We start from the raw sequence: 24235 nt of genomic DNA, 5'->3' as shown, positions 1-24235 counted from the left end.
AACGTCACCATTGACCACTCCTTTCACGTCTATCAAACCCTATTTCAATATTAAAATTTTTATGAGCTTAATATGGATGATAGATGAAAGATTTCCATGGAAATTTATATAATGTGACTACACCCTGAATTTTATACTATGATATTCATTAGTAGGTGTAAGAAACCTCATATTGGTTGATGGTTTGCTACTGAATCTCAGGTAAGGAGCTTGGTGGAAAATACATTTTATGAAGAATTTGCTTATTTTGTTCTTTGTGTTTGTGAACCATGTTCTGATATTTTTGCTGGAATAGAATTGCAAGGGATGGTGGTGTTTGAGGTTAAAGAGACATTGAGGACGATGATGATCTTTATGTGAATGAAAACCATTATTGGACTGATGACTTTGACAATATATGCTTTTGAATAAATAAACATGCCCTGTAGCTCTGATATCTCCCTGAGGCCACTGTTAGCCATAGAAGGAAGTGGTTCTTAGTGTCACACTAGTGCCAGTCTAGAACCAGGAAATAACTCCCAATGAGTGTGCAGGCAAAGGACGATGAGTAGTTTGATGGATGGAAAATTCCATAAACTAATTATCATTCTTTCTTATCACATTACACATCAATAACAGTAAATCTTCTAATACAAAAATAGAAAATGCAACTAGAGACTGTAGATACATTGAGAATTGTTTTGTGCTTTTAAGGAGGACAGGGAGGATGAGGGACTGTCACACAGAATGTGAGAGACCATCATGATTATTTACCATTGTTTTCAAGCCTGTCCGTGTTTCACCTATCATTTTATCACAGGTAGGATAGAACAGTGTTCTTACACTGTTAGCATTGTGTTGTATTACACTTAACATCTGAAAATAAATTTCATTTGGAGATAGCCATTTTCAAGAAAAGAGAAGTCTATCATTAATGAAATCAGAATACTTTAATTTTTTATTACTTCATTAAATGATTGTTAGCTATACACCTACAAACATAAGTATTAGTTATGGTTGAATATTTAGAGGGTACAATTTATTCAAAACTCTCAAATTGCCTAAAATAAGCTTCTTCATTGAGAGTATATTGCAGTTTATCCCCCAAAATTATAGAAACAAGTGAAAGAAGACATTATGAAATTTAATTTTCTGGAAATGTATTTAGTTTCTGCTGATTAGTTTGCTGAATGCAGCTTAACAATTGCGTTGCTGCATCCTTACTCTTTATATTGTCTATGTTACAAATTTGCGACTCTAAATATTTTGAGTTGTATTGCATTCTGGTTAATGATAGTGGGCCCTAAATTGGACAATCTGACTTTTAATACTATGGAAAATTATCATACCATCTATATAAACATGTTATTTGCAGAAATACGCTGATGTTTAGTAATAGTAATCCACAATATCCGGAAATTTATACTCATGTCAGCCATTGCTAGAACCAAAAGATTGTTTTTGATTTTGTTTTAGTTCAAAGAATTCTAAGCAAAGTGTACTGCATTTATTTCATCGGTTTAAAACCAATACTGAATCATGTCCAATTAAATGCAAAAGTACTTACCTTCCTGCAATCAATTCACTAATACAATATTTTGCTAAATAAAAGATGGCTTATGCAACAATATATGTTTTTAAAAAGTCAACAAACTCAATAGCAATTGTGACATGATTGCATACTTTTAAGGTAGGGTCAGCTTTGAAATTTGAAGAAAATATGAGCTCTTAGAAAGCACCATTCCTCAAAATTTATTCATTTAAACATGTTAAAATTTATATTTCTTACAATCAAAAGAGGTCATCAATGCATACGTAAGAATCAAGTGTTTGAAATCAGCATTTATGTCTGTTAGCAAGGGTGACCCGTTGCAAGAGCTGATGCAGACACATTCCCAAGATCAACTAAAAGAAACTTACTCAAGGCAGTTCCTATATATCTGCCAAATCCCCGTCACATTTGACCCCTCCGAAGAATGAATGAATTCTTGTGTAATGCAAATATATAAGGATAGAATTTACTAGGTTATTTAGATTTATTGGCTTGCTTTACACATGCTTATAGGAGGATTAAAGTAATAGAATTTTTACCTTGTGGGTAAAGTTTTGTGCCCAATTTGTTTTCGTCAATATTATTTAATTTGATTTACTGGGTATGTATAAAGACAAAGCAAGTTAAGAATTGAGATAGTTCCTTGGAATAACCTGGAATCTCATTTCTTCCCTCAATTATCTCACTACTTCTGAGGAGACATTAGATTCTGTGGTGGAAAGAAGTTTGCAATAAAAACTAGACTATCTGGTTCTATTGTGTTCTGACCTTGGATCAGCCAGCCAGCCTGGTCTCTCATCCTCAGCAAGGAAGGCTGGGTTAGATTTTCTCAAGGGCCTTCTATCTCTTTAGTATTATATTTCAAGAAATTTTTCTCTTTTTTTAAACTGAATTCTACTCACTTTATACACAGACAGTGTTCAAATTGCTTTCACAACTAAGAAAGAAATTTTGAAATTCAACTTTTAATAGTATTTACCAATATAATTCATTTTGATATCAAGCAGGAAGGAAACTGAATGTCAAGATTTTTACTTACAATTTTAAAACGGAAAACCCATGGAGACGTTTTGCTATCACTTATTCATCCTTCAATTTTTATATGAAGTTCTTGTAGGGGGGGAAGCCTTACCGAAAAGGATACACTGATTTGTCCTAATGTAGTATTGTGGGAGTGTACATTGGTGCATATTTGTATGTATATAATAAAATGAATATGAAGCTCCCCAAACTACAAAATCTGTCCTCATAAACATTTCTGCCTAATGAAACCATACTGTTGACAATTCTTATCAAAGTCATTGCATACAAACATACTGAATAAAGAATAAATACTTTGCCTTTAAATGTTTACTCTGTGTATAAATGTTTGTGTTCTTAAATTTAATGATAACTTTTGGAGGAAAAAAATGTTCCTTTCTCTTATGCTAAAAAGGAAAGGGCCAACATTTGTTTAGAAGACTTCCCTCTAAAATAGCATTGCAATTGTAGATAACTTTTTTAAACACTTAATTCACTGCCAGGCATATGGTAGGTGCTCAAAAATATTTGTTAATTTAGTGACAGCTATGGTAGTCTTACAGAATATATGTTAGTATATAATTTTACATTATCTCCATAATTTATATCATTTAAAATGACTTAAGTAAAATGTCTATTAAACTGCATATTGTTAAGTTGATGTTAGCAAATTCTGAATCTCAAATTTGCCTACTAAATTTGTTTGCTAAGATAGATCATTTATTTTTCTCTAATTCTCAAATATTCCTCTTAAATAATTGAAACATTTATGGAACATTATTTTTATGTTGGCGTTTCTTTTGGAACAGCAAGTAACTATTTAATCTGCTACTGAAATAGAATATTTCCACTCGATGTGTGTTTCATATAGAAAATGTTACCTGATGTATTTTACCTAAATGTGTAAAGGCTTGTAAGAATTTCTCAACATTTTAACAAGTAATCAGTATTGTTTGATGCCTTATCTTTGATAATAATAATATGGTATATCTATTTTTAAAGCTATGGATCTATACATTTGTGGGGTTTTTTTCACTCCTTACTAGGAAAACAAATGAAATCATGATTTTATTTGAAATAGTTGATACTTTGGATATTATATGGAGAGTACATATAAGCTGAGTTTTAACCACAAAAGAATACTGTATCTGTTCTCTAAAAATTAATATAGTTTATCACCCATTGCCTTACTCAAATAATTTACATATTTCATCTACAGTTTAATGACAGCCACAAAGCATTACATCTACTTTAAACTTTGAGAATTGGTGCGCTATAAGTTCTTTAACACCTTCAAAAGCAAATGATATCAACTAAATACCTTGTAATAGGAGTGTGAAATTTGTGAGACATTTACATAAGTTTTTTATTAAAATATCTCTTGTTTCTTTCTATTGCCGCATGCAGTGGTCCATAAGACAAGTTAGACATTGCTTAATGCTATAATGACAGAGGATTATTTGCCACAAACAGTTTTTGTTAGTTGTGAATGCTATGTTTATTAAAACAGGAATTGATTTTAAACTGCTGAGACAGTTTCACATCTAGGACCGAGAATTTGTGCAGATACACATTGAATTTGACAAGAGGCAAGGTGCAATGAGAGCAAGCCACAATGTCAAGGAGGAGGACTGCAGTGGATGTGCAGTTTGGGTCACAGATTAGAGAACAATAATGAAATTCTTGGTGGCTATTTTAGCGACAGGCCTAATAACTGGTACAAGTACACATTGGGGAAACAACACTTTTAGGAAATTTTATTCTCCTAGATTATCCTTGTCTCAATTGTGATGGGCACTTTTCAATATTGATTTTATGTGGTATATCTATCTACATGGAAGGAATTCTTTCATAGTATGATATGAATCTGTATTCAGAAGTTCCTGCTTTTATTTAGGCAGAAATTTCTACTCTGACATAGAACAGAGAATCAATTAAAATGGAAATATCTGACCACAATGTGCCAAGATTGCATATAGAAAAGAGAGGACGGTGGGACATCAGGATTTTTACCTCAAGCCCAAGGAAACACAATCAACCCGAAGAGACAGACTGGAGGAAGTAAAGCCAGAGAGGGGGTTGTGACATGGTATAAAGACACTCTTTTTTACCTTGTTTTTGCTTGGAAAATATATATACTATAATTGAATCTCTGCTTTAAAATGAATTAGCCTAGGGGAATTTTCTAAAAGCTGAAATTAGCAATGTTTTCTCAGCTAAATCACAGATACTTATGCCTAAGAGTTTAGTTGCTCCCCTCCCCCCCTGCAGGAGGCCTATTTGTTAATTAACCATGATAAATATATAGAAAGATTGACATGCTTGTTCTTCTCGGGCTTGGCCTTTGACTCCAAAGACATAGTATTTCCATTTGATCATTTGTATTCTTTTGATGGAATCATTTTCCACCCCATTACCCACATAGAATATAAAATTTCATAAGCGTTTTAGATAAATTCATAGTTAATACATCGAAATTTAGTTGTTATGATAATTTCCTATCTCATATTCAGTTATATGGGCACATGGCCCAACTCCTATGTTTTACATATAAAGTTCTAGAGCACAGAGAATTTACATTGCTTCTTCCATGGACATTCAGAAGATATTTTAAGTGTCCTAACGAAGTGTTTTCTTCCTAAAACACCATGCTAAAGCTTCAATAGTGAAGCTTCTCACAGAACTTTATTTTATCAGGTGTCTGATAATATCTTTATATTCTTCCCCTTGAGTAATCTCCCCCATCTCTCCAAATCAGGTAACTTTAACCTTTTTTAAGCTTTCATATTGGATGTAGATATGTGAATGTGCAAGTAGATTCCAAACATTTAAGTGTTTGTATTTTTGAAATGCAGAAAAAATGTATAGGCCAAATAAATATTTATGTATAAAGAAGTGAAAATCATAGTTCAGGGTAAAATTTGATCTTTAGGAAGCTGTATATGTGTCAGTAAAACCAAGATAATTTTAACCTCAATTAAATTTACATTTTAAAAGATCAACTCAATGCACTAAACTTCCCTGAACCTATACACTGAAAGAGCAGGGAAGTGCCACATTTCTCAGACAGCACAATGGAAATTTAAGACAAGACGAACAAGGACACTGACCTAAATATAGTCTCATCACAAAGAACACAAGCAAGATCACATGCTAACATATATGGGAAACTTTCCTTTGCTGTCCTTTTTTTTTTTTAATATTCAAAGTTAGCTTGCTGTAAAAGAAAAAGGAGAGATTGCCTCTTGCATGAGTGTGAAGTCACAATGAAATGATCAGCTTTACTAAGCCCTTGCTCACGTTGGTTAAGTTGTTTTTGAAAAGTACTTGGTGGTCAGGTCTGACACCATGGGTCCCCTTTCTAATGCTAACCACTGAGAGAGGAAGGAGAGAAAGATTCCTCACCGTGAGGTTACCTGGTTTACATAACTGAAAGACTTGCCCCCCTTATCCACCCTCTATTGCAGCAGAGATTACATCGAGAAAATGGTCTCTTTTTGTTTTATAAGTCACATGATAGGAAGATAAGATCTCTTTGCCAATCTTGGTGTTTTACTGTAAACGATAACTATGAATAATTATAACCATTATGCTCAGTTAAAAAGTAAATATGAGTATTTCCCTAAAATACATGGATAGATTGGTGGATGAATGGATGAAGAGAGAGGTTGGTACAGATGCATACATATAAACACATTCAGTAGCAAAATTGGCTTCAAGATGTCACATCAAACATTATAATCATTTTACCCAAGGAAAGATGTTTTACAGATTCACATAATTCGGTCAAGAAAAGAATCCTTTAAAATTTGTAAAGGAACGATTTTAATCCTCCAAACAGCTAATTAAGCATTTTCTGTACAACATACAGTTTTAAGTTAACAGTAATTAATACAGCCAGCTTGGAACCTTAGAAAGCCAAAGCCAGCATAGTGCTTTTTGGTTCACTCGAGAGGATGCAGTTTGATTGCTGGCGCCAATAAACAGGTTGGGAATTGTCAACATGGTAATTAGCAGCAAGTTTCTGGAATCTCAGCCTGCCTGGTTTGTAGTCTGATGCTCTCAGCAGTTGCCCTGGGTGAGTGGGGGAGGGGAGCGTGGGTGGAGGTGGGGGAGGGTGGCAGTGAAATACAGAGGAAGGGAATTTGAGCAACCTTGTGATACTCAGCCAGCATATGCCACTGGACCAATGTTTTTCTTGGCAAAGGTCTATTTTAAGATATCTCGCGCAGGCTTCCACTAAATATGAAACTCACCATAGCAACCAAATGGCAAGCATCTCTAGGAACCTTACTTTGCTTGGTTTTCAGGTCAAACTATGCTCAGAGGTATAGTGCTTATGTGCAGTTTGTGCACTACGTACTATGCACCATGTGGTTGTTAACAGTATGATTAAAAGGGTTAAAATCTATTTTGGCAGCAATTTTGAAATACTCAGCTGAAAAGCTGTCAAAGAATAAGGTTATGCAAACCTTATTAACCCTTCCGGTAGTACAAATAGAAAGGAAATGTCAACCTTAATACCACCAAGAATCTAATCTTCAGTACTTAAATGATAATTTAAATGTAGTTTTCTTAATTCAAAGACATGATTGTTGTCGAGAAAGGTTGCCGTATATTTAAAACCCAAATAGTATTTGCAATGCATTTAAGGCCAGGATTATATTAATAAGGTTTATGGATAATTTATACTCCAACTAACCAACAAAAACAAAAAGATGAGCTTTTTAAGCCTACTTAATAAGTTTATATATGTAAATATATATGTAAATATCCACTGTGCTATCTAGCACAGCAAGAGCTATATATATATAAACACATGCATCTATATTTTAAATATATGTATACATATATTCACTCACAGGATAAGTATTACCTCACTCATCTTGTAGCAAAACCACAAAAACAAAACTTAGATTTATAAAAATAAGAAATTAATTTGACCTGCTAATCCACAAAGGTCAAGGTTGGAAAATATTGCTACAAAGCACATATTAATTTACCCGAAATACATGCTTGAAACCCAAATCCTAAATAGATACTGACATACTGCATCTTTTCCAAAATATGAGGAAGACACTTGCAAAAGAATAAACATGATTTGAGGAGACAAACTAAATAGCTTTCTTTACTGAAAAGGAAAAAATCCTGAAGTGGATCAATGCGCTCTGTTAAACAACTGCCATGTGGCGGGCTCCGCAGGTGGATCCTCCACAGTGCGCACAAAAAAGGCTGTGCAGATCCGCAGCCAGGTGCCTGGCGTTGCAGTTAGTGGACTCTTGTGTGGGGAGAAGGATTACTCCTATTTGTTGGAAAGAGTACAGTTCTCTAATCCTCCTCCACAACAGAATCCGTGTTGGAGTGAATGAGCAACATGATTGGTATCCGCTCTTCTCTAGACTCTGAGGAATTCTCCACAATTATTTATTATTTTCAGTGGAATTAGATGCCTACAGGTGGCCCCATAATGTGCCTCCAGGCATACAACCTGCTGTAAATTTTTAGGTGACATTAACTCAGCAGTCGGTTGTCTATGACAACAGTTCATTCCGTTTATGAGGAAAGGGAGAAGGAGACAGAGAAGCAGTCATTCTTGTCCTGCATCATTAAGGTTCTTTTCTCCCCTGTACTGCCTTCGAAGTTACTAAAGGGTAGGTAGCAGAGTGCTGCTTCTGTTGGTTTACTGTGCTCCCCTTGCTATAGACTCAGATGGGAGGGCACCTAAAGACTCAGGTGGGAGGGCACCTATAGACTCAGGTGGGAGGGCATAGCCACCAGGCCTCAGGGTTGGGTGTCAATGTTGAAAACAGATGCAGAGCCGCAGGCCTCCTCAGGCACCGCGGGCCTTTAAATGGCTGGTTCCTGAACTGTGTGTTTTCTCTTTAGTGGCTTTCCGAAAAAATTAGTTCAGCCTTATCAAGACATTTGGGTTTATGGTGTTATTGCAGCCTGTCTCCTGTCACACATCCTGTCTGCTATAATTATTTTTCCTGGGCTTTTGAGTTACTAATCCGTGAGTGGAGGGAGCCCTTTGTAACTCTGGTCATTGAGTGTAGCGCTTGTCCTTGCTGTAGATCACTGTAAAGCTAGGGTTGCCCCTGAATACACGCAGTTAGTTCCACTCATATTTTTATCAGCCACGATTCTCACTTATACCTGATGGTGAAAAACAAATATCTGAGCTAATATACTTTAAAAGCAAAAATTAAATGAACATTTTAGGGGTAATACACAAATCTATCTCAGGAGCCCTGGTAAAGCACCCAGCTGCCATACAGATATACAGTCTTCGAAAACCTGTGGGGTAATTCTACTCTGTTCTTCTAACATTCTCTATGAGTAAAACTTTAACTCGACTTGATGGCAGTGGTTAGGTTTGAGACATCAAAAAAAAAAGAAAAGGAACGAAACAGAACCCTCCACCATCAGTGACCTGTACTATACCGCAGTTCTGAGGCTGTCAAGCGTTATGGGTTTAGACAGCCTCAGCCTTCTCTTGTTGAGTGGATGATGAGTTTGAGGAGCACTGACCTTGTGGTTAGCAGCCCCATGCTTAATCCGGTATGCCACCAGGGCTGGCTTGGGACAAAGATCTATTTAAACCTCAGAAGTCTATTTCTGACATAGAGAACTACATTTCACAGTCATACACACAACAAAATCTGTCTCCCACCACTTGACAGACTGTCCCCAGATTACAAATGAGTTCTGTTCTTAAAGTCTGTTTTTAAGCCAACTTTGTGCAAGTTAAAACAGGTATGGTTCAAATCCATTAGCAGTCAAATGTCTATCTTAGTAGCATGTACCTTATATATAGTAACATGGGTACAGATAAGAGCTGGAAACACAGGAAATCTAGGACAGATAAACCCCTCAGGGCCAATATTGAAAGTAACCATACCAGGAGCTGAAGGGGAAGGTGGGGGGAGGGGAAACCTATCACAATGATTGACCTATAACCCAGTCCCAGGGAGATGGACAACAGAAAAGCGGGTGAAGGGAGACATCGGTCAGTGTGAAACATGAACAAATAATATTAATTTATAAATTATCAAGGGTTTATGAGGAGAGGATGGGGGAGGGAGGGGAAAAATGAGAAGCTGATACCAAGGGCTCAAGTAGAAAGAAAATGTTTTGAGAATGATGATGGTAACAAATGTACAAATGTGCTGGACACAATGTGTGGATGGATGGATGGTGATAAGAGTTGTACGAGCCCCCAATAAAATGATTTTTTCAAAAAGAAAGGAAAACTTCTAGATACACTAAAATACCTTCAACATAATACAGTAATCATAAAAGGAATATCTAGATGTCTCTCATGAAATAGAGCCTATTTCTTTATTATAAACCGTTGTGTATGCCTAGGACTTTAAGTATAATAGGCTCTACGGAGATTGGATCATAACTACAGGTTGTAAATAAACTGGATGTTCTTAATCTGGGGACTTCCTGTAGTCCTGATTCAGCCTGTCGTTTATCCTACAGGCAACAATGATGACGTGTGTTTTAGCTATAACTTTTATGTGAATAAATGCATAACTACACTATTAAAAATTACAAAAAGGAAGGTTGGTGCTTTGGGGTATAGAAATGTTTGTATGGAAATTCTTATAACCCGGTGGTTCACTGCTCAACTGCAAGGGAAATGTCATTGTTTCAACCCCATCAGTTCCCCTCTTGGAGGAAGATGCGGCGGTGGGCTTCTGGAAAGATTTACAGTCTTCAGAACTCCCGGGGTGCAGTTCTACTGTCTTATGGTGCTGCCGTGAATCAGAATATACGGCAAGCGGTTCGGTTTGATTTTCAGGCCAATTTGACATTTATCAAACTACTATTAGATGGTCCCACCTTTCATTTCATAGCAACTGACAAAATCTGCTGGGAACATGCAGCTCTTGTATAGTCAAACATCCTATGGTGTCTTTCAGAATAAATGAACAAGACAAATATCTATTATTCATGAGAAGTGTTTTGGTCTATCGACATCTATTAAGCAGGCACTATGACTATAGCATGGAGCCCTGCTGGTGTAGTAAGTTACCCATTGGGCTGCTAATTGAAAGGTCAGCAGTTTGAAACCACCATTCCTATAAGTGAGAAAGATAAGGGTTTCTACTCCCATGAAGATTTATAGTCTTAGAACCCCAAAAGGTCATTTCTACTCGGTCATGTGTGGTCACTGTGAATCTGTATCGGCTTTATGGCAGCAGTGGAAATGAATCTAGCATTCTGCTAAATGCTGTTGTGACCAAGGGATAATCAACTGACCTGGCCCTTGAAGCATTCATATCCGACATGATTTCTCAGAAGCCAGGCCTCTATCAGTTCTGTGGAGTTACATCAGAAAGTACAACAGCATCCTCCTTGCAGGAGCTATACTGATCACAGATCAGAGAACAAGAATCAAATTACTTTGAATAAATGGATTTATATTTATTTGCACAGCCAGGTAAACTTTGGACTGCTATCTATAGGTCTTTGGTTCAAATACCCCAGCCTCTCTGCAGAAGAAAAAAATGAGGCTCTGCTCCTCCAGTAAAGATTTACAGCCCCTGAAGCCCGATATAAGCATCTCTGGGAGTCTCCAGAGACTCAATTGCAGTGTATGGCTGCGAGTTGGTTTGGTAGATGCCGCCTTGCAGAACTACAAGAAACAAAGGCAGCACCTGATGGAAAGGATAACGCGCACTTTTTCACACCAAGGCAAAGTACCCCATTAACTATTTGTAAGCTACTATAATACCATATATATTTATACATAACTATATAATCTAGAAAAAGTCTTTGTGTACTATGGTTACCATAAAATATATTTCAGTGAGCTATGATGTAATAGCGCATGCTCATGGTTCCTAATGTATTGATACAGTTAGGTCCAGGTTCTCATTAAGCGTCTTTTGGGAACCTGCTGATGGGTTTTATTAAGACAACAACAACATCACCATCACCAGCAAAAACACTGCCAAGCAGTTGATTCTCACGTACAGAGGCCTTACATGGGGTTTCCGAATATGCTTTTCTTTCAGGGGACAGACAGCTCATCTTCCTCCCATGGAGGGAGAGCCTAGTGAGTTTGAGCCATCAGTCAGGCCCATGACATTAGCCAGGCAAAACTAATCGCACAGCACCTCCAGGTTCTGAAAACGCCCCTGTTTCCTCAGCTAGCCTCAGCATCATGTGGAAACTTCTTAAATCCCAAACGCTCAGACCCCATAACAGGCCCGCTGTCCCAAAATGCAGGGGGACTGGGGACTCTCACTGCGTCGTCACAAGCTTTTCGGCTGATTTTGCTGGACACTAGAGTTAAAGATTCACTTCTTTTTATTGATTGAAAAAATTTAATAAGTCAAATGTTACACAACATTTATTTAAATAATTAAGCGCTTTGTTAATTATGAAATATAATATATTTTAGATGAAAAATAATTACTTTATCCAATAGGCAAACTGTCCAACATTTGGAGAATACCTTAAATTCCCAAATGTTCTTTATTTTGAGTTCTGTTTAAATGGAAGTAGTGGGCTTTGCATTCATTTCAGGTGCAGATCTTAGTATTCTGACTATCATTATAAGTAGGATAGTATTTATTGGATTAAATTATTCCAAGCCTTAAATTATTCTTTGTATTCAGTTAATATTATTTTGATAATTTTATTGTTACTTGACTTTCACTCTGATATTAAATTATGGCCAATTTAGAGACTTGAAGAATCAGCCTCATGTTCATTGAAGTCATTGAATTAGATTATTGGACCTTGTTTTGTGTGTGAGAGGGTGGGGAGGGGGAATTTGGATCTGTAACGATTGTTTCTTGTTCATTTATGACACAAAGGTCTTAAACATGCTCTTTAGAAGTGTTCATAAATTTCCCTGGCATGAGCATTTACAAAATGTTCCAGTTTTAGAATGGTTCAAGTAAATTTCCTAAATATTTTCATTGAAGCTATATTTAATACAAATATATATTTAAAACAGATGGTTATCTAGCAACAAGAATGAATGTTTTGGGTTCAGCAATTAGCTTATATGCGTTTTCTTTATGTTAATGAGATTATTTCACAGAATTATAATATATACTTACATTTCAGAACACAGTATTTTATTCAAGTTTTCATGGAAATGTTAGATATTCAAAATACAAAATGTTCAAGATACCATTCTAAAATGCAGCGAATTATATCTTTTTCAGTTCTTTAAATTCAAATTTTAAAAAGTTACTGTTAAGACTGTATTTGTCACTCTAGCTTTTAAGAACAAGAATATTATTTGTGAGTTTTTGTGTATATAATAAAAAAACACAATAATCTCAAACTATCTGGGATTCAACATTCAAGTAATCAATGAAAAATTTCAATCATTTTATTAATAAGACATTACACTTGCTTATGTCAGGCTATAAACTCAGACATATAAATTATAGCATGCCAGGGTCTAAAAGGAAAAACGAATGATGATATCTGTCACTGAAGGTACAACTTTTATTAGTATGTAAGGAAAGAAGGTAATGACCTGAATGTAAAATTTACATAAAGGATAATTTATGCAACATTAAAAAATAAGTTATGTGATAGCTTACTTTATAACTTTAACAAGTCAATGTGATCAGGAGAATCATCTTACTCAGACGTTACCTTTTGTTAACTGTTTATTACTTGACTGGTCACTGCACCCATCCTTCGCTTAAGATACTTGCCAGCTCTAAGTCTATACTAAAGCTCATTTGAGAAAGTGCTCTTGCGCCCCTTTGATTGGCAGAATGGAGCACGGTCCAAACTTAAACCCCAAAATGAAGTGAGAATCACAGTGGTGGTGTAATTTATGCACGCCCAGTTTAGATTGAGTGATTGACAAGAGATATATAAAAAAATCCAAGTTATTCTTATGGAAGGGGAAAAAAGTCCATTATTTTGACAGTTAACATTTTAAGATTAAGCACCTCAGATTAACCAGTAAGGGAAATGAAATCATTTTAGTATGTTCGTAGTTTGATGGATTTAGTTACTAAATTATATAGACAATAATTTAAAAGTTAGTACTTTAAACCTTAAACAAAAGACTTTTGACTATGAAAAGGATGTAAATTGCATTCCCAGGACTTAGATGTAGGCACAAGAGATGATTAAAATGTTAAATGTCAAAAATCAGTTTTATTATTCAGTGATGTGAAGTTTATGTTGTTTCTGTTTCTTAGTTCGTATAGTAGATTCACACAATTGCATGCTATTCAATTATTATCTTAAATATCCTTGACATATTACTTTTTATGTTTTAAAAGTTAATCTAAGCATTTTCATAAAGAAAAGATCCATCTAAAAACACTAATGTCATAAATCCCATGGTGATCTTTCTTAATGTGGTGAACAGATTTGGCTGTAGCCACATCTCCATTTGTCTTATACTGTTGACAATCCCATCCTATGGTTTTATTGGTAGCTGGAAAAGCATTCAGATGTGAGCTTATTAATTATCCATAAAAGCATTAATGGCTTCACATTTCTCTCCTAGAAAACTCAAAAGTATTCTATAAATTTTATTTATTTATATTTCGTCACCATTTTATTCACAGACTCTTAACCTTATGCTACTTAGGAAGTTATTTTCCAGCGTGCCTATAAACCCAGTTCTATGATAATGGGAATTTTAAGCAATTATTCAGTTTTAAAATGTTCTATATTATAGCTAATGAATTTTAATTCACATATAAGCAATATTTAAAAATTAATAGTAAGAGGAGTTTTATGCTTATAGAAAAATTAAATAGCTCATCTATGTGCTACACATTACATTAAAATGCATTGATTAATTTCATTAGAAACTGTTAACTAGTGATTTTATTTGTATGAGGAAGTGGTTGTACTTATATGATGATTATACATTGTAAAATAACTATTAAGGTAAACTTAAAAGAATCATTTAATTTTTAGGTACTAAATTTTGACATATGAGTGAGTTCACAGTCTTCCTGAATCCTAAATTATTTTTTATTCTCCTAAAACTCTCAAATAATGAGTTCGTATGTGTATGCATATCTACGTGTGTGCACAATCTAGTTTCTTTCGGAAAGGAAAACTTGAAACGTCTCACCAAACAGGAAGAGACAATTGAATGGAGAAAATAAAAGCTAAGAAAATACATATGAAAGCACACTTTAGTCAGATATTAAGTCCTGATATTAAAATTACCATAATATAAGATTTTAGGCATGACTTGCTTATTTGATCAAGTATTGCCATTCTTTTTCATTTATTTTTTTATTGCCTGTTGACTTTAATGCCATGGCTGGGGCACTTGTCAATATCAGGCAAGAACATAATTTTAGCATTTACCTCAAATAACATAAAAATGGCACAGTGTAGCAGAATTTGCTTTCTTGGACCAAGATAGATTGCTATACATTATAAATGGTTCTCTTCGATATTTTTATAATGATTCATGACATTATGAGGCTGATGTTTTAGTGCAAAAATTTCATAAAATGCTAATAAGCAAGAAAACTAAGTTCAAAGCACTACTAGATGATGATAAAGAAAAGCATTCAAATTGTTCTAATCATTCTCTACCACTGATGCTATTTACAATGCTTTTAAAAATGTGTAAGTAATAAAGACAAAATATTTTAATAGCTATATAAATTTGAGTTAAATGCTACAAATCAGAGCTGAGATATGGTAATAAAATTTTTGCTTTTATGTCCAGTAGAAAAAAGTAACCTCTTATAAAAATTCTAGTCTGGAAGGTGATTCATGCTTTAGTCTAATATGGAAATAATCATAAAATATTAAGATACTCATTAATTCATATTATTTTTGCTGTGCGATCTATTTCTCTTAAAACCGTAACTTTGAAATTCTCTCCTGCTTTATTAACTTTTACCTGTGTTGACTTCTGTTCCTTAATCTGCAAAGTAAGGTCTCAAATTTCTCATAGGTACAAAATACATTAATTTATTCAGACACATTAAAAGGTGCAAAATGATATTTTAAGTAATCTTTGCCAAGAATATTGTTTATTTGAAAATTCAGATTTTTTTGGTAAAGACAAATTATTATTTTCAACCAATAGATAAAAACTCAGTTTGATGTAAGGAATTTCTGCATAACTTCACAAAATGATATTTTTTACATGGCAATTACTGTTTATCTCTTCCTCTCCTTAACCTTAGATGTTATTATCAGCACAATGAACACATATGATAAAAATCTATAATATTCTTTAAATCATTGTGTTCTAAAAGTGGTATTTTAAGTCTTCTTTCTAATTTTTAGTAGAGAACAGGCTTATATGAATTTGTTTTTCTTTTTACTGTTATAATACAAAATTACATAACTTAAGTGTATTCAGGAAAACCCATTTCTTTTATCCTATTTCTTATATACATAAAAATTTGCTTTTGTTGATAATATAAAATGTCCACAGAAATTAATTATTTGGGGGGAAAATAAATGGCCTTTCATATTGATTTTCCTTTAGCAATATATTTTCCTGAAATATTCTCTATTATTAAATGTAATCATGAATATTTATGTATTTTATTTACATTGATTTGGCTTAACTATGATCATTATTTTCCCTCAAAGTATATAATTTTGGACAAAGAAGTAAATTAATTTTGGGGGGAGAAGAAATAAGTGTAGATAGAAGTCCACCTATAGAGTACATAATATGGTCTCAATTTCTGTGAATTTCATGCTCATTCATCCCAGTGGCCACTTCATCATGTGTTTTAACTGTACACGGATGAAAAATTCCATAAGTGCCCATCATCAGAATAAAGTGAGGCATTTTGAGCTCCACTGTACAAAATGAAAGCTTTTTATTCAGTTCAGAGAAGACTTAGACTTCTATTCTCCTGTCATTTATACTCAGAGGCATTTCAATTTGTGGAGTAGGTTAAACAAAGGAAATTTAGAATGGGGTCTCTTGAAAATTTTGCAAAATTACAATCCTGAAGCTTGAAGACCACTAAATATCTTTGACCATATTCCAGAGAATGGATGGATGGAGAATAATTTATGATGTAATAAATGATAAGTGTCAAGATATATGAATGTTAAGTGATGTCAGCTATAGCACAGTCACCAAGGGACTGAGTTAACAGCTGATTTCCCATCTTTACAAAATTGGGCAGTCTAGTTCTGGCCAAATCCAGAATCTCCTATTGAAGTCAACACTAAGCTTATGCAGTTTTAATAGGCCAGGAACAAAATAGATTATGATTAGAGAAGTACCATGTATGGACACATCCCTGATGGACCTACATCCTCCAATACTCTTGATGCTGACTTGATCTGTAATGGAACCTCACAAGGTGGATTGCCCTCTCCTAACCTTAATCTTCATGGATTCTGAGTCTATGTGTTGAAGAAAATTGAGAGTCAGAATTGTTTTTGGTCTGGCTATACAAAATGTTTTCAGTTGGTAGAGTTCAGTGCTGAAGAGACTTTAGAGATGCAATCCCTCTTACTTTAAAGGAGCAAAAATGAAGGTTAGAGATACTGTGGATTCTACTCATGATGCACTAGTATTTTCTACCGTAAAACTTCTACTGGTATTGATGACTCCAAAGTCTTGGACCACATCTAGTTCAGCACATAGGTGGTTGACTTATCAAACATTTCTCAGCATCACCATTATTTTCATAAAAGTGACTGCTACTACAAATTCTCTCTTCCTCTTACAGTTTATCACTAGTTTTCCCATTCTTTACATGTTTATTTTATAAACTACTTTAAAGTTTTTTTTGAAGTAAATATTAACAAGCAAACTTTGATTTATTTTCTTGATTAAGATATGGAGAGGCAGAGCAGATACAGATCCATGTATTATAGTTAATATTTAAAAAGAACCACTGCTAAAAAAGATCTACTTTTCATATTTAATGCATTTATTCATGGTCATGTACATGAAAGCATAACCCCTTTTCTTTGTAAATCTGATTAAAGGAGTACCTCTGCCATGATTTTCCATGCAATATTTTATTCCAGTTAGACAATATATTTACAAAAGTTCTCGGGCTTGAACATTGATGGGACCTATTTATTATTGAATCTCTCCACATAAAATTGCAAATAGTGCTTGAGAGCATTTTCCAGATTAACTTCTTTGGGTGGGACTGACTATGTCTAAACTGGGTGCTAAATAGGTTTTGCTAACGCAGTGCTGAGTTCTTTGGAGACCAAATGAACTCAGCCCATCCTATTGTTTCCCACTTTGGCATGCTCTAAGACTATGCATGCCTATGATGATGATTAACTCTAAAACGTATTACAAATAATGGCAGCAATCATAGCTACAATGTATCAAATACTTCTTTTGTGGAGGCATTCTATATGGTATGTGTTATTTTATATTGGTTACTTCTGAAAGTGATCTCACGTGTCAGGTATTATTGCTGTATAAAAAAGAAGACCTAATTTCATAGCGGCTGTCACACAACTCGTCACAAGCTCTTAAATGAAAAATCCCAAGGCTGTTTGATATTAAAGCTCATATTCAACTCTTCCATCTATACTTCCATTTCTGTGTCTGAAAAACCAAGAGCAAGCAAACAAACAAACTTTCTATTTTGATTTGATTGAAAATTAAAGAACAAATTACTTTTTCATTCATCAAAACATATATTGTTTCCCGACATTGATTGTAATCCCCTCAAAATAACTTTCCATCTCCTTCCTGTTTCCTGTTTTATTGTTGTTGTTTTTACAATCGTTTCCTGCCTTCTTGATTTTCCATGGATAAATTATGTACTTTGGGTCCGGTATGGTTGATGGTTCTGAGTGCTACCTCCCTGATGTTACTGTTCACTTGATAGGCCTGTCTATTATTTGGCTGAAAGTTAAATGTTGGGCATGAGTTGAACTCCAGGCTTGACATGGGTGACTAAGGGCCAATCTGCACAGGGAGATGGGGAAGACCCACCAGTCTCTGTCAGATCAGTAAGCCTAGTTTTTAAAAATGATTTGGAGTATGACCCCACATTTTTCTCCCACCCTATCTAGTTCAGTCTAAGGCGATTCCTCTGTGGCTCCTTAAAATACACCAGGGCAGGTGAATGATGCTTGGAAGGTAGTAGAATTGGGTTCCAGTCTTGCCTCCATCACGAGCTGAAATATAACTTGAGCCGACACAATGTTTTATTATCCATAACTATACAATTAAGGGCTAGAACTAGCTTTAGCCTTCTGTGATTTTAAGTACTCTCAGACTAGCCATTTTTAATATTTATATTTTAGGAAAAAAATAAAAACAAAACAAAAACCCTTTCACAGTAATAGTATTATTGAACAATATTTTAGTATTTCTTTGGTATTTACTACATTCACATCTGATTTCATGGCTTCAATCACAGAATAAAAATGTTGTTGATATAAAAGGAAGTCTGTAGTCTGACCCGATCACTGAAGCATAAAGAAAGATAAGAAATTGATGTACTGTCAGTCAGACTCTTACAGAATTTCAGTTCAGCATCATACTTTTATTATGCTACATATATAAAAAGTTAAATGGATAATGTGAAGCACGATGATATAGTATGCATATAAAGGATATTTAGAATATGTGTGATGAAGCATAAAAATACATTTATATGCTCTAAAATGCAAGATATTGGATATAGTTACATGAAATACCTTAAGCTATATCAGCACTATCCTTTAATACTTAACCATATTTACATATGATTCATGAAAATATACATGCTTAAGCATAGCAGCACTAGAAATATGTGATAAGCTGTGAAAAGTGTTTATAAGAGATAAGTGAATGACCCATTGAAACAGAATAAAAGTTAATTATAGCATGCCAGCACTTTTAAATACATATACTTCTCTGCTTTTGAAATGGTAATAGCTCCCTTTTATGGTTCTCACAGTAATGTCTCTATATCACATATACAGTCTCCTAAACATATTGTATTTTTCTTAGAGCATCAAATGCCATTATGTCCTATGTCAATTTTGTAATATTTTGAGAGAAGAAAATATGGTATAGTAAACTGACATATTTTCCTTCCTTGAAGTATTCTTTTGTGTGTAAACTCTTTACAGATTTTTCTCACCATTTTCTCCTTTTCTAAAGTTGAGAAAATGTAAATGATCACAATCGAAAAGAACTATCATTTCTTTCAGCAATTATTATTCTATGGTCTCTTGTACTGCCATTCCATCAATGTTGTGTGTCATAAATAATAATGATTGCTCTATATACCATATATCATAATTATTTCCACGTAATGCTTAAGCACGCAGAATTCCACTTTGGAATATATGGTACTTAAGGTCATTGTGAACTAGGAGGAATTATTAACCCCTGCCCCCCCAAAAGAGTACAGTTGAGCTTGACATTATTTAGTGTGTGTGTGTGTGTGTGTGTGTGTGTGTGTGTGTGTGTGTGTGTAAAGACAGAAAGAGAGCTCTTATAATGTGTTAGGCATGTGCTCTGAGAAGTTCCTGGGTCTATATTGGTAAGCAAGGTTAATGTTTACATTAAGCTTTGCAGTAAATAATAGAGACCAATAAATAAATGGAAAACTAATTTAAAATTATGAAATAAAAATAGTACATTAATATCCTGAGGTGATAGGAGTAAACTGAGAATGCCCACTTTAGATCAGATACAAAGAGTGGGCCTCTCTGAGATCCTGGAAGGTAAGAATAAAACCCTCCCTGTACATTCTACCCCCAATCTCTATCTACTGCAGAAATCTTGAAACCTATCAAAGCATCTTAGGAATATTCTCTTTCTTGTCCTGCTGTTTCATTAGTTAGCGTGCTTCTAAGGAAAATCCCAACTTTCTGAGCAAAGATTTACTCAGGAGACATCATATAGCTCTGAAAAGTTTTCCAAATTTGGAAAATTTAAGAATTTTTCTTAATAAATGTCAAGTGGTGGTGGTGCAGTGGTGTTGGTGGGATGAAAGGGAGCTGATGCCAAGGGGGCAACGTTGGAGACTGATTATGGCAGCAATTGCACAATTCTACCTGACATGATCGAAATATGGAATAATACATTATATGTATTAAATCCCAACTAATATAAAAAAATGTCAAGCAACTGAAAGTTTTAGGAAAGGAGTAGAGGTAGTTCAAAGTACTTGACATCTTATTTTTAAGAAGCTGGTGGCATAGTCTCAACATGGATTTCTGCATTTTTGATGGATTATGAGGCTGATTGAAGCATTTTTATAGAACGTAAAAGAGATCCTGATCGTTTCCTGTGTAAACTAATAACTGCTTTTTAAAATTTCTTCTTATTCACAGTGAATGCATTTCATTAGTAGAATGTAACCATATTTGGGGAAAGAAAGAAAAACTAGAAAATTCCAAGAACATTTAAGAATATTTTCATTTGATTCTTTTCCAGGAAAATAAATACAAGAATTATCTCAGAAACTGATTTACTAAAGTATCCTATCATCTATTATTAGAAATTGAAGATAAGTATAACATGAATACCAGTTAGAAAGTGTTTTATTTTGTTTGGAAACATTTACATTGTGCCTACAGAATAAATGACGTGACATTTCCTAAAGTGATTTATATATATTTATGAAAGTGCATTTTAACCAGTTTTGCATAAAATTACTGTTGTAATGGCATAAAATATCTATACAACTCCAAAATAAATAACTGGGAATAAAAAAATCAATTCAATTGGCTTTGCGTGAATAATGGGACGCTATGTCTTTTTATGGCTATAGTGAAATTTTTCTTGGTCCAATATTCTTAATTGACTTACACAATGAGAAGAACTAAATACAGAATTGAGTAATGCATGAACTTTGCATTTTCAATCATATAATAATGCCACCAAGTTTATAATAAATAGAATAAAACTTTAGCCAAGTTCTTGAAGTGGGCGCCAGTCAGTCTTCAGATTACTCCTGCTGATTATAATGCTCATTTAAGTACAACTGCACAACCACTAGGAGATCGGTTAAATGCCATTCTTTAATCAAATTTGAAATAGATTCATAATTTAATAGGAAGCAGACATAACTCTTCTGAGGTAAAAGCAACCCAGTGCAAATCCACTTAGAAGAAAGTAAATTTTAAATCATATGTTTCCAAACTGTGGACATATTAAATATTTGTCAGGAAAGTCATAAAATAAGACATTGAATAATCTAACTTGAGGTTAAAGCCTGAAATTCAAGGTTAGATTCAATTTCTAGAGGTTATTAAAGCTTTTTTTGAAGAATAAATAACCATCATCTAAAAATGCCAGGCATCTTGTCCATATGTATGCAATATTTTAAATGACTAATTAATTAAGCAGTATTTTATACAGCTTATTGCAAGGATGAAGCACATTACAAATTTTTGTTCAATTTTACTTAACATTTACTCTTTAAGGACTTTTAACCAGCTAGAAGTACTTTCATTTATACAACTAATGTTGTCATTGAGCATGTGTCTGTAAGTTTTGTATGAAAGATAAATTAAAACAGGTTTTCATGTGCAGATAGTGATTCAAGGAAACAATATGAAGATGCCATCAACCTATAACCCACTCGACATTGAGAGACCTTTCTGTAGTCTAGCATAGTCTTATAAATGCTTTTTGACACCCATCACATTTTGTTGTAATTATTGGTTCAAACATCACCCTCTCTGATGCTGACTTCCTTGAGTACAAAATGTCACTCTCTAAATCCTCTTATTATCTCGTCTGAATCCCTTACAGGTAACTCAAAAGCTGTGAAATGAAATAATATATACATGAATAATAAGAATGGTTGGGAAATGTAACCAAAATAAAATTAAACTCAGTTAAGCATAAAATAGGAGTTGACTAGAGAGGAGGAAAAAAATAAAAGTCCCCCCCCCCGCATTTTATTTACAAAACCACGGAGAAATGGAAACTATTACAAAGATAAATCATTCAACTATTCATGTTTGGTGCTCCAAAATTCATGAAAGATTTGGCATGTTTGCGTAAGAGGCAGAATAGGAAGTTGGTTCGCCTCATTTTACCAGAGAAACTTAATTTCATATGCATTCTTATTTCAATAGTTGTCCTTTAAGGAACAAAGATGGTCTGTCTGTGAAGATGCTGTTTCCCCCGAAATGTCATCGTAGTCAATAAAGAAGGGTAAAAATAGAAATACTTTTGGCTAACTAGCACTGTAAGAGTAGCCATCTGTTTTTTAGAAAGATTGCGATGTATTTCTTTTTTCTTTCTCCAAACTAATCCAAAAGAATCATTTCCAAAGTCTAAGATTGTATTTCCCCAAATAAAATTCCAGCTACCTGATGTCCGTAGATAAACTTTAAATGAGTACCACATTGGAATGATCCAGTAGCCATCTGGAAGCCCACTGCTGGACAATCAAGCTACCATTTTCCAGATTGAGAAAGCAATCAAAGTGAGAAAAATGTGAAGGCTGCCGTAGCAGATGGTATTCCAGCTGAACTACACAAGGGTTGGTACAAAGCAAGCAGTGAATACTTGCACCGCTTGTTCAAAATCATATGGACACACAAAAATACATGCAGATGGTTGAGGGGCACCTACTTCTTAATAGAAAAATCAGTGGACAGATTCTAGGACCAAAAATTATTGTATTGACTGATAGGAAGTTCCCAGCTTAAATTTAGCTCAATTCTGTTATCTTTAAAAATTCACTCTGGGATTTTAATATCAGAATAAAAGCAGGTCAGGCCCATGAAATAATAGTATAAGCATAGTTCAAAGACCATATTGAAATATATATTAAGTTTATTTCAATGACATTTTATTTTTTGAGTCAAAATTATTAGAAATGCAAGTGTTTGAAGCTTTAAGTATTTTTAGTTTTATAGTGCAAATCTCATAGGTTTTATTATACAGGGTCACAGTTGCTTTTTAAAATTTCAAGGAAATAAAGTAACTTTAAAACCAAAAAATGAATAAAAACCTATATTTTACTTCTTATTTAGAATTATTTTATCATAATGTTAGGTTTCACGAAACTACTGTATCATTGAGAAGAATTCTAAATACTAGTGACTTAGGGAAAAAGAAACCCATTGCTCTGGAGTCGTTGTTGAGTCTTGGTAGCCACATCGGACAGAACTGCCTGCGGGGTCCCCAATGCTGAGATCGCTACGAAAGCTGATTGGCACATCTCCATGTAGGAGAAGCTGTTGGATTTCAAGTTTGACCTTTATGATTAGCAGATTATTTATTTGGTACTTATCCAAAAAGTCTTGGGAAATCTCAATTAAGGTAAAAGACTCTATAGGCTTATAGTCTTGCATGGTGTTAATTCTGTGGTCTCTAAAACACGTATCATCATCACAACTCGCTAATAATGAATGAAGCTCAGCAAAAGGAAATACATGAGCATCTTTTGTATTTTGCACATCTAGGCTAGTTATTTTATGTAGACTGAGAATTCTATTTTGAAGCTGCTTGTAATGCTTATTGTAAATAATAGAAAAACCACAAAAGATAATTTAACTAGTAAAAGTGTTTGAGCCCATGCTGATTTCAGCAGAATATTTAAGCATAAATTTCTAATTTTGCTCATCTAGGCTAGCATAGAATCCATGGTGGAGAAAACAGATAGGAGGCTTTTAGAGATGTTTCTTAGGGATTGTATCACAGAAGCATACAAAATGTAGTTCAAATGCTATGCAAACAACTGAAGTTCTTCACATGAATTTTCAGGGAAGAAGTTAGAAATATGTTCTTGTTCA

The sequence above is a fragment of the Tenrec ecaudatus genome, chromosome 1, assembly GCF_050624435.1.
Source record: "Tenrec ecaudatus isolate mTenEca1 chromosome 1, mTenEca1.hap1, whole genome shotgun sequence".
NCBI classification, from domain to species: Eukaryota; Metazoa; Chordata; class Mammalia; order Afrosoricida; family Tenrecidae; genus Tenrec; species Tenrec ecaudatus.
The sequence above is the reverse complement of the archived record's forward strand: the minus strand, read 5'-3'. Positions refer to the sequence as shown.